The sequence below is a fragment of the Streptopelia decaocto genome (genome assembly GCF_964273445.1).
Source record: "Streptopelia decaocto genome assembly, chromosome: 1".
NCBI classification, from domain to species: Eukaryota; Metazoa; Chordata; class Aves; order Columbiformes; family Columbidae; genus Streptopelia; species Streptopelia decaocto.
The window spans coordinates 13356587-13369134 of record NC_138663.1 but is presented as its reverse complement, the minus strand read 5'-3'; the positions used below and the strand labels follow the sequence as shown (position 1 = coordinate 13369134).

Genomic DNA, 12548 nt, shown 5'->3' with positions numbered 1-12548 from the left:
CCTTTTCTTAACTACCAGTGTAGTCCACAGATCATTTTTCATAAGACACAATGGAAGTATATTTGGAAGGTTAGTTGTCAAGAAATATCATTGTTTTGTGAAGAGTACGAGGAAAAATAAAATGAAATAGTAAGTACTCAAGGACTTGATCCACGAATAGGATGCAAGACAGTGTATGCATGTGCATGAGGAAATACTTTTTGCATTGATTGTGGTATTGACATTTTCCTATTAAATGTCATTACTTGCCATCAGACGTCCAGGACTACTACAGTCATTTCCTATTCTAGGCATGAACTAAACTGTATCTTGGTTCAAGGACAATGACAGGAAATATTTTGTTGGGAGGTATAGTAGCTTTTCATTAGAGAAATCTAGGCAAATGTCTGGAAATCAGTTTAATATTTCCAACTAAACCAGTTGATTAAACAAAAATAAAGATACTACCTTTACCTCCAAATGTTGTCTCATAGTATAGTACGGAGCTGCCAGTCAGAACATATATGAAAGCAGAATACTTTATTCAACAGGCTATTTATTGGTCTCCATATTGCTCATGCCCTACCCAGCTTCTGGTATTGAAAAGTTCAGAAATAAGTTCCTTCTTGTTGTTAGAATGAATCTATGTATTTATAACCATAAATTATTTTTATGGTACTGTCAAGGTGCCTATCAAAATAAAAATGAATAATCAGTACAAATGATATTAAAAATAGTTTGATGACCCACAATCAGTTTCCACTTCAATAAAACAGCTTGCATCTTTATAACAAAGGAGAAGGATGTTTCGTTAGAGAACTCCACAATTTCAAGTACTTTTCTAAGTGAAGAACATCTTATTATCCAACAATTAATTAGGAAGAATAAATCATTTATACAGACAACACTGTTAGGTGTCTACAAAGTACACAGTTCAACAATTAACCTATCATAACATAATGTTTTTAATGGTATTTCAAAATTCAGCAATAAAATGAGAATGATTTAGGGAGGATGAGGTGTTTTCTGTGGAATTGCTTTCAGTGTATTTATGAAATTATGTCTTTCAAGTACTTCAATCAAAAGATCTAATCAAGCAAACTGAGGAAAAAAGAACATCATCAAGATGCCAGTGCAAGGGCTGTTTCTATGTGACAACGAAAGGCAAAGGCTGTTTCTCTGTGAAAATGAAATGGTCAATTCCCACATGATCAGCCTGTCTAACAGCCTGACAGTAATTAATTGCATATGCACAAATTGTGATTCAGAAAAAAAAATTCTTCAGAGGGCATCTAAGGAAAAAAAAAAGCTAAGAGAGTTTGTTTAAATGTTTGTGCATATTATTCACAAAAACCTTAAGAGCTGCAAATACTGTGTTAAATTGCATAATAAATAGATTTCAAACTATAAGCAAAAGCAGAAAGGTCACTTCACAGGCAGTGCTGAAAGAACTCCAGTGTTTCTGTTTCAAGCAGCTGAGAGCACAACAGTTTTCAAAAATCAAGATTTAAAAGAGAGAAAGAATGTACTGTACTAAACTATCACAGCAATGGCTGCAATTCACTGTGATTTGCTCATGCCCTGATATAGAAGATCTTACCTGCATTCTCATCCCTGGCTTCCTCATTAGCAGTGAGGCTGACATTGCTCATAATAGGACTGAAACTCTTGAACTGAGACCTCTTCAATGCATGCTCCTGTTTCGGTAGCTTATGCCTTAATAATACCCTTGCAACTTTTTAATCCATGCAGTCTTTATTTCCCTGAGTGCTGTCAATGCAGATATGTGGTGGGAGGAGACCAATCTGCTTGTTCATCCGCTCTTGCAATACTTAAGCAGCAAACGAACAATGTATTTATTGTGCTGGGCAAGTAAATCATTGTCTGTTCTCACCACTTCATTTTATACATTTCTACAGCATTAGCTATGATCTCAAACTTAATATGGTTTCCATAAATCAGAAATCATATAAACTAGTTGTCATTACATAGGTCTCCAGTGAAAAGAAATTAGCTTGCGCACAAGGAGTGCAGTCAGGAAACATCTAGGCCAAGTAGCACCTTTCCCAGTCACTAAACAGGCAAAACTGAGCATTAGAAGGTCTTGGGTAAGAAATCCTTCAAATACTAACCCTGCATTATCCCTCACAATAACAGAAAAAAAAGAAAATCAACATTTTCCAAGGTCTTTGTGGTTTCTGAGGTACAACATGAACATCTAGGCACACTCTGAATTGTAACTCACTCACAGCTGAACTGTTTGAGACCCATAATGCTGTACTGTCATATGGAGAACATACAGCTGAAAGTTAAGGGGAGTGGGGAAAATGGCATGACTTACTAAGTTCAACTCAAAGAAACAGATACAGCGACGTCAAACTGGGAAGAAACAGAGTTTCAGATAATGAGACACGAAGGAGGAATAAAAGGGGTTAATTTCAGAAATGCTTCAAATAAATCACTGGATTGTAGGTGTTTCTCCCAATCCAACTCATTTTCCAGACTGAGAGTTCCTCATTGCTGACACAGAGAGAAGTACCCCGCATTTGGTAGGAAGAGAGAGGTAAGAGCATTACAGATCCAGTGCCATGCCAATGCAAAGTTCAAAACCTCTCTACTTCAGGAAAACTCCCGGAAAGGTTCCTGTAGCAACTTTTCTGTCCAATCTCTCCTGATGCTTCTAATAATAATGAGTGCATATGGACAAACATAATAGCGTTCCCTTCTATAATTCTTGCCTGTTTTTCTGAGTAAGCTGTGTTCTGCCTCCAGAAATCACAGTTTCACAGTGAGTGGGTATCTTTGAAGTTATGTAGAACATTTATATTAAGCATCAAACTTTCCTTGGCTTTTAGAATTAAAACTACTAAAACACCAGAACTTGCTTACAGATCCACGGAATGATTGAGGTTGGCAGGGAACTCTGGATGTCATCTTGTCCAATCCCGCTGCTCAAGCAGGGTCACCTAGAATCAGCTGCCTAGGATCACATCCAAGTGCCTTTTGAATATCTCCAAGGAGGGGACTCCACAACCTCTTTGGACAACCTGTTCCAGTGCTCAGCCAACCTCACAGTGACAAAGTGCCTGATGGCATCTTGTGTGTTTCACTTTGTGCTCATTGACTCTGGTCCTATCACTGTACACCACTGGAAAGACCCTGTCTCTGTCTTCTTTGCATGCTCTTTTCAGGTATTTACATACATTGGTAAGATTGCCCTGAGCCTACTCTTCTCCAGGTTGAACATCTCTACTTCAACATCCTCACTATCAGGTGTTCTCCCCAGTTTCATCTTCCTCACTAGCCTGTACAAACTCTATACATGCCCTGCCAACCTCATCTTACTTGAGACTGTTCAGGGATGACTGAGACCAGGAGGGCTGGTCTATGGAGAAGGCATCTGAATGAGAGTCTCAGGATGAAGTGGCAGGTTTGATAGATACCCAGTAGAGCAGACAATAAATATCCTGTCCTACATCTCAAACATCTACATTGTCACAAGAACAAATTCTGCTGTCTAGCAGCTGACGACCACAATCAGCACTGAGTCAAAGAATGTTAGAGAATATTGACAGTGAACAAATTTGTCAAACTGTCTTACAATTAACTCTGCTTTATTTAAGGCTCTTGTGTTTAACTGACAAATTTAGGAACATAGGTCTGGAGGGGACTTCGTGGATGGTTGAACCTAGTCTCCTGTTATTCAGTACAACACAGCATGTTACACTTGATGAAATTCGATGTCTTCTTAATAGAAATATCCATGAATCCCCAGAATATTTAACTTCTTTAACTACTTATTTTGTTTATTAAAGTTTGCTGATTGTTAATTATTTTGTCACATTACGTAAATTAATCCAGCACCTGAATGCTTGGTTAAAGGTTACATTTTGTTATCTACATATTTCAAAGAAAGAAAACAGATCTAAACCATTATTCTATTTTGTTTGCTTAGTTACTGGTGAAGAAATTAGTGAGATTCAACATCCTCTCATGACAGATTCTTACTTGCATTCCTCTCTACAATAAGGTTACAGAATCAAGTCTGACAGCTTGAGGATTTTTGGTGGCATTAATTCTGGAAAAACACCTTTTTTTTTTTTTTTTAATTTTTTTATTTTCCATGCTTGAAGTGCTTGATCCAAACGTAAATTGTTTTATTGACATAACTCATTTCATTCCATACTATCCTAATCTTACATATAATGCCACCAGCAATATTTCCCTCCTTTCTGAAGAATCTGTACGATTCAGTGACTCCAGTTATTGTTTCTGCTATGTTTTTATTACCCCTGGGATGTCTGTATACACATTTTGCACCAGTATGTAAAGTTCTTCCATTTTCTTACGCATGTTCCTACCACTTGTAGACAAACACTTCTTATTATTGTTTTTTGTTCACTTGGTTGCCTGGCTGGAATTTTTTATAGTATCTCAGTGAACTGAATTGCCTACTGGGCTGACCTTCTTATTTAGAATCCTCAAAACATTGAAGTCTGTATGCAGAGGAAAAAATGCAGATTAGATCTGTTTTGTTAATTAATGATCACACTCAAAGTTTAGCAGAAATGTCTCCATTGTTTCTGATGGGTTTAGGATCAAACTCTTCGTATCTGTGTTCATGTGCTTAAAAGATGACAGAACACTGTGATGTGGTGGGGGGCAGAGGCAGCTCTGCTACCCTCCTGCAGCCAGCAAAAGGCAGCAGCAATGGAACCAACAACAGCCCAGACTTTGGCAAGACATAGAAGCATAGAATGTCCTGAGTTGCAAGGGACCCACAAGGATCATTGAGTCCAACTCCTGTCCCTGCATATGACAACCCCACAGTTCACACCATGTGTCTGAGGGTGTTGTCCAGTCTCTTCTTGAACACTGTCAGGCTTGGGGCTGTGACACCTCCCTGGGGAGCCTGTTCCAGTGCTGCAGCACCCTCTGGGGGAAGAACCTTTTCCTCATGTCCAACCTAAACTTCTCCTGGCACATCTTCCTGCCATTCCCTGGGGTTCTGTTATTGGTCACTAAAAAGAAGAGATCAGCACCTGCTCCTCCTCCTCCCCTTGTGAGGAAGCTGTAACCACGATGGGGTCTCCTCTTAGTCTCCTCTTCTCCAGGCTGAACAAACCAAGTGACTTTAGCCGCTCCTCATACGGCTTCCCCTCCAAACCCTTCACCAACTTTGTAGCCCCCATAAGGACAAGGGCAGATGATCTGGAGGTTTCACTTAGTTCCTTAAAGAATACTCATCCGTGTCACCACCCTGGCTGGTGGATTACAGGATGGCCTGTAATAGACTTCGTAGCCCTCTTCTCAACACTCTCTAGTCAGTGCAGGAAGCTCCAGCTCTGCAAGACTCCGGTTGCATTTTTTTCTTTTTTCTATCTGCATTTACAGCGCAGGTAAACTGTACTATAATAACTTCTCTAGCATTACTTACTCCCACTTGCATTTCTCAACCACACACTCTGAATTCTACGTATGCGTACCTTGCGTGAGCTTCAGACCTAGCAGTACCTGATTATTGTTGAAGTTTTCCCTTCCCCCACCCACCCACACTATCTACTGTCATTACCAGCTATTTCTGTCACTTCTCAGCAGTGACCTTGTCTTCTCTTTCTGCAAAGTGCTGCAACATTGCTGACACTGTAGCCTATTAATAACAAATTCAGAGGCGGTAGCATGTTTCCAATACTGAGATATGAAACATGGGGGTAATTTTAATAACAACGGCACATGACTGGTGGTCATGGAAAAAGCAAAGATTGTTTAGAAATGAGGTATTTTTTACAGGTGCACATAGAGTTACTAGTAGCAGCACGGAGAACCAGTGTGCGAAGAATCATTTAGTTAAACAGTAGCAGACAAATTATATTCTGAAACTTTGTATCTCCCTCATCGTTCTGCCTGCCATAGGTGCTAATCCAGTGTATGAATAAATCATTTTTGTTATGGGTGCGTAGAGGCAATTCTTTGGTTCTGCATAAACAGAATTTCTCTGTTTTCTTGTAGTCTGACCTGCCACAGAACCTTGTGAAAGCAATTTGGCTCCAGCTGTTAACATCTGCATGGTATAACTTTTATAGACAAAAGATAAACCCCAGGATCTTGTGGTTCATGGTAGCCTGATTTACTGATTTACCTTTTTTTTTTTTTTTTCATTTGCCCCTGCTTTTTGTCAATATTCTTTACGTAATTACCCCTATTCTTTCAAGTAAGAATTACTGAATAACTTCTTAAAGGAGATTGCAGTGTAAGATGGGTAATGCATATTAATACCGTAATGCTTAAAACACCTGCCAAGAAAATTCTAACTTATTTCTTTTAAAAATGAACATTAAATTAACTGCTAAAAAGTATCAATAATGTAATATGGGGAGAAGTACATGTATGATAACCACAGATACTGACTGGAAGAGCTAAATTCAAAACTGACCACTTTATTATTAGCTTTATCACAACTTTATCTGATAGATAGCACAGCCGCAGCCACAGTGAAGTGAAAAGAGCTGCTGAGAGACATAACACTCAGCTGCCTCCACACTCAGAAATAACTTCAGGACCACTTACTGGTATGTGAGAACACTGAACAACCCAATAGAACAAGTCTGTTCAGACTGGCATGGAAGAACATGTCTGCAACTTTACCAAGAGCCATATCTGTTGATTAAGCAGGTGCCATTTTTATACAATCAGTTTTTTAGAACCCATTTTAATTGTGCTGTGACCCAATGCACATGCTTAATTAAACGGCTGTTTATTCAAAATTTTTGTGCTTAACCAGCATGTATCATGTAATTACACCCAGGCAGATGTGGATTAGTAGAAGAAACTATTTACATTTTATTTGTGTTTTGCATATAGTGGTAAAAGCTATTTAAATAGAGGCATTTAACTTTTTTTGGGGGGGAAGAGGAATAAAATACATTCCAAAAAAATCTAAAGACCTTGATTATTTGCTGATCCAGTAAACATGAAACACTGCAGATTAAAAATGTAAGTAAAGCAATAGCAAAAGAACATTTAATTGAATGCTGCTTAGAAAGTGCCGAAGAGCAGGCAAATTTTCTTCTTAGCTAGACAGTTTTTCACTTCTTCAAGCATCTGAAAGCATAGCATGGATGTTAAAACCAACACTTTTCAAAAAACTAATTATTTAAAAGATAAGTAATTTGGAGGCAAGACAACCTACAAAGAAAAAGGGTCCAATTTTCAAGGCAGCCTTTAATTCACAAATTATGTAAACCTGTTCTGTCTGGGTTTTGCTTGCAGGAGCTACTTGGGCATCCTGAAATGCCTGGTGTGAATGAACTGTGTGACAAAACATCACTGGACCTGAAGAGCGAGATAAAAAATGTATGCTGTGTTTGCACAGCTATTTGGGATCACTTTGAAAGGTGTCACTGTGTGCAGAGGCTCATGGAGAAAGGAAACAGTTTTTTTCTTCAGAAAAAGGAGGTCAAAATTTACAACACATTTGCTTTTGTACGCACAGTGTTTTATTTCTGTATGCAGAGCATCACATTTATCTAGGTAATATCTCCCAGGAGGAAGAAAGTAGCCCAGCCAGCCTCCCTGCAAACTAAAGGTATAAGAGTACGACAAAGCATGATGTAAATGCTGAGCAGCCCCTGTCCCCACCTGGGAAGTCTGGCCATGTGCCACCTGTCCCCACTGGAAGACATTTTCAGCAGCATTGTCAACTACACAGCATTGCAGCTGCGAATTCCTGACCTAAACTGCTGGGAAGGAAAGAGGGAGATGAATGAGGTGAGGAACTAGATGGAGCATTTACAAAGAGGCTGCAGCAAAAAGCGGAAAGTCTTTATATGTTGAAATATATATGTAACTGGGATTTTTCAGTAATAGGCAGGCACGTTTTACTTGTGAACCAAAATGGTTAATGGAACGTTCTTCTTTCTTTGAGTTATGCTAGCACCATGAGGAAAAGTAATAACCAGTCACACACTAAATTAGTACTTAGTGAAAGTAACAGCAGTTAGTTGGACACTTAAAAGTGTGTGCAAAAAAACGGAGTAGGATTAGTCTCCATTTAAAATCTATACAGGTATAACTTGAAAGTTCATTTTGATTGTATAGATGTTATGGTTTCCAAGGACTTTCCCTGTAACTGTAGTGGGCATTACAGCCAGAACAGGGACAGTTTTATAACTCTGTTATCTCTTCACTAAGACTGTGATTTTTGTCATTGCTTGATCAATACTCTTTTTCTTGCTCTACTCAGAAAGAGTGCTCATCCATGTGCCTAACTTCAGCAGCTGACTCTGAGACAGGTGCAAAACTGATTTCACTACCAGTCAGGTCATTAACTTAATTTAAAGCTAAGACTAAAAGCTTTGATTTGTGGGGTTTTTTGTATATTCATTGCTCAGGTCCATGGTCTGCTGAATAAGCTCGATGGGAGCTGCAAGCACTCAGCACCTCTGAAAATCAACAGCTTATTTCAGAGCCAAAGATGGATGTGGAGCCAAACGCCAGGCACCAAATCTGAAGGTGCTGCTGTGATGTATTGTTTAGCAAGTTCAATCTATTACCATAATATGCATTCAAATGCTTCCCATGAGAAATGTTTGCAATTGCTGTTGTCCCAGACACTGCTGTTAACACTATTAATTCACTCCCAGACTTTATGCTGAAGAATCTGATTCTGGCTAAACATCTTGTGTCCGTAATCCTGTCAGTTGTAACTAACAAGGTGCCCATTCACTGCTTCATCCCAGTTACTAGAGCATCCACTGTCTTGCCAAATGAGAAATTCAGAATATCTATAGGAGCATTCATATTTGTGTATATATATAAATCCTCAAATCTGCCTGTATCTTGAAAGCAGTCAAGTGGATTTACAAGGTCAGTACCTTCCAAATCTGGATTACTGCAGGTTAATGCTTTTATGCAAAATTAAAGACAGGAAGCATTATAATTTTATCAAGCAGAATTTAAATGTATCAAAACAGTGAAATAATTTCCAGGTAAATAAGTGGATTTTTATTATACTAAGTATATATAAATACTTCAGTGCATTTAAGATGGAGTCATCTTTGATTAACAAATATCTCATACAAAAGTATGGCTAATATATGAGTCATTTTCTACTTAAGAGTTTTATAAAGGCTGTTCAGCCTTTAGATTGATACATGCTTATCTTATGTATTAGCTCTATTTTGTCTTTTTGATGGCAAAATCATCAACGTAGAACTTACATTTACTTCAGAGAGGTTCTCACATAATTTCTATACTTAAAGATCTACTCAATAGTTTCTCAGGAATGTATATTACTTGCTTTAAAATTGTACAGCAAAGAGAAATAGTGGAGTTCCTTTTGGTACTCTCAGGTTTTACTGTATTTTTCCAAGTTAATAGAGGGTAATACATTATCAAACTGACCTTCCTTCCAAGCAAATGTTATCTTAATATCTCCAGAGCCTCTTTCACTGCCAAGCACTCATTTTCAAGGACAATATATTTTTATTCTTTGCAAAACAATTTAACACCTTCACCACTGAATAATATATGCTTCCTTTTCCAGCTCATTCCTGTTTGCTACACCGAGTCTAAACTACAAAATTCAGCTTATATAATAATTTTTTGCTGAGATGAAGGAGGCAAAATCATTAACAACAGGCCCATCAAGCCACCTTTTTAAGATTGCCTTATAATACACAGGAAAATTCAGCCTTACGGTGGTTTGGCAAAGGTCACTTGTCACCCTTACAGCTGCATGGCTATGGATCATATTCTCCTTGTATGTGGATTATCCAATCTCCCACTACCTGTTTTGCCTCCTTGTATGTCTCATTCACCATCTCTGTTTTCTGTTTTGGTTTACAAGCTCCCTGAAAGAGAGACGAGAATTTGCAGTACTCTTGTATGGTCTATAACACTGTTAAGTCACAGCTTAATTATGACTTCATTTCCACTACAGTAAATATTTGAATAATAACACTGCTGCCGTGTAAATACTCTTATCATTTTGCAGTGCAGTGTAGGGATTCAGCTTAATGCTTGGATCCTAACCCTTGCAAAAAACTAAGGTGCATTATGGATGCATCAATTACTGCTCAACAGTCAAATCTCAGATTTTATATATAAAGGGGCGTTAATCCTCTGTTGTGTATGAAAACACACCATATCTTCCTCTTTAGGAAATAATTAATTTTCTGGATGCTTGAATTTATTAATTTGTTAATTAGATAATGAATAAAAGTACATAAAAATGGGTTATTATGAACAACTGTGATCCTGTGTCAGACTATTTGTTCAGACTGAAAAAGCAGTCTCACAGCATGCCTGCCATCTCCTAATGTTGTCACTGTGAATCATCCCATGGGTGGCTGGCAGATAAAAAGCCCTTCTCGAATTGATCATTAATTTTCCTTCAAAAGGATATTCAAAAGGATACCATTATTGTCATTTGCTTCCATACAATATTTCTATCCTGCTCCTGAAAAAGTAGGTGGTACTATCTCTATTGAGAGTGTATTCCTTCTACCTCCATCAAAAATGGAGAGCAAGCTGCGGTCTCCCACCTGACTGGAGATAGTAGCCAGAGTGACAGAAGACAATTAATGGAAAATTCATCTCAAGTATATTTTTTGCACAACTTATCAATATTTGGTAAGCCTGTGAAAATATTGGGAAATAAGACAGCCATTTCACAAACTTCCAAGATCTGCTGCAAAGAAATGCACGAAGAAGGGTAAAAGTAAGATGTGTGCAGGGATGCAGCGTGTCAGAGATAGGAGGTAACTAAGGATGTGCAACAGATGAGCATGTGAGCTGTGGGATACAGGAACGAAGGAGCGGGAGGAATTTGGGATGTGAACACCAGCAGCAGAGAGCTAGAGAAAGTGGAAAGAAAACTGATGTGTGTTGGGTGCTTTGTTCTTCCCTGTCTTTAAAAATATCCTAACGGGCTGCATGTCTAAGAGCCCTGTCCTGCTTCAGGCAGGCACAAATAGCCTGGAGTCTATTGGTGAATCCTCCTCCAAAATTAATGTTTTAAAAATGGATGGCAATTTCTATTAAAAATGATTTTATTATTTTTGCTCTTATGACAGTTCAAGTATGAAATTATTAATTTTTCAGTCTTGCGTGCACACAATGTTCACATATATGCCCTGACAGAAAGCAATTTCCAGACAAAAAACCACAATAAGGTGTCAACTGTATATATGAGCCATTTTTTGAAATAAAGTGAAATGACAAAATCATTAATTCCAACGGGGGTTACAATCAAAAGAAATTCACCTAAGGTTAAACTAAAAAAAATCAAAGAACCCTAGGTATAAAAATGAAAGCAAGGCCCCTTGTCTATTTTAATTTTTTCTGCATTTAGTATTATATAATCAAGAAGATAGAGGTACCTTAAAAGAAACCCAAATTTGTCTTTATGAATCACTCAAAACAAATCTAGGGCTGCTGACACTAATGAGGGTGACATCATTATAATTAATATTGTTCTACCAGCGAAGTTAAGCATGGTTGGGTGAAGGATTTCAGTGTTTATTTACTTTGCATGTTGTGATTTCATGGATTTTACAATGGATATAGCAGGGAGAACATGTACTTGTTCATAGGATGATAAACCGAACTGTAAAATACAACAAGCTTTTACTATAATTGAAAACAATGTACTAGATGTTATAAATACAAAATATAATTATGCATTTTTTTTCTGATTTTATACTAGTGAAACTTTATATATCATGTTCCCAATTAACATTTAGAGTAATGAATTACAGCATTTCCAAACTGGCAGTCCTTTAGCTTTTCTCAGCAAGGAATCGCAAAACTGTTTAGCCCTGACAAATTTTACATACATAAAGATGAACCTATCAATCGATGAATTTAATGTCTAGTGAACCTGGAATACTGTAAAGTACTACTGAAACATTGTCAAGACTGGATCTTCAGGGTTAATTAATAACTGGAATTATAGTTAGAGACACTGTGAAGAAAGAAATTCTGAAAAATTCTCTAATTTTATTTCCATTGAGAATGAAACTATTCAGTCTTTCTCTGTTACTCCATAAATATGTATATTATTATCCCACATGAGAGAACTATGGTAAAAGCACTGCTACTATTCTCATGGCAAAGAGTATTCTGATTAACCGGGGACAGTGGAGGAGGTTTATGCAATGAAAAAGTTTGATACCATGCTGTTAATGTCACTATAGTACAATTACTAACACTATTTCTAAGAATGATTTAATATGTGCTAGGGATAACTAATGCGAAATGCTTCTCAGCCTGCTTATATGATATTATACAATTAAGATAATATAAAGAGAGGACATGAACTCTGCTATTTGTGGTAGCCATATCCATTTTCTTTCTCAGACTTCACTGTCCTCTAAGATTTATTGTAATGACCTGAGGATTAAATGCTGAATATCATAAAGCGCTCCTATTAGAACTCATATAAATGGTGCTTTTGGAAAACAGAGGTATGCATTTTTTCACCTTTATTCATATAGATTCAGCCAGCTTCAAAAAGAGTAGTGATTTAGAAGGAGAATCAACGATCCATCTAGTCTAAAAACTGAAGA

The 12548-nt window shown here is 37.5% G+C and overlaps 1 protein-coding gene across 5 annotated transcripts in view; it reads right to left on the bottom strand.

Moving 5' to 3' along the window:
• Positions 1–12548, bottom strand: part of MAGI2 (membrane associated guanylate kinase, WW and PDZ domain containing 2) — a 741411-nt gene that overhangs the window by 118747 nt on the left and 610116 nt on the right. The window lies entirely within an intron of this gene.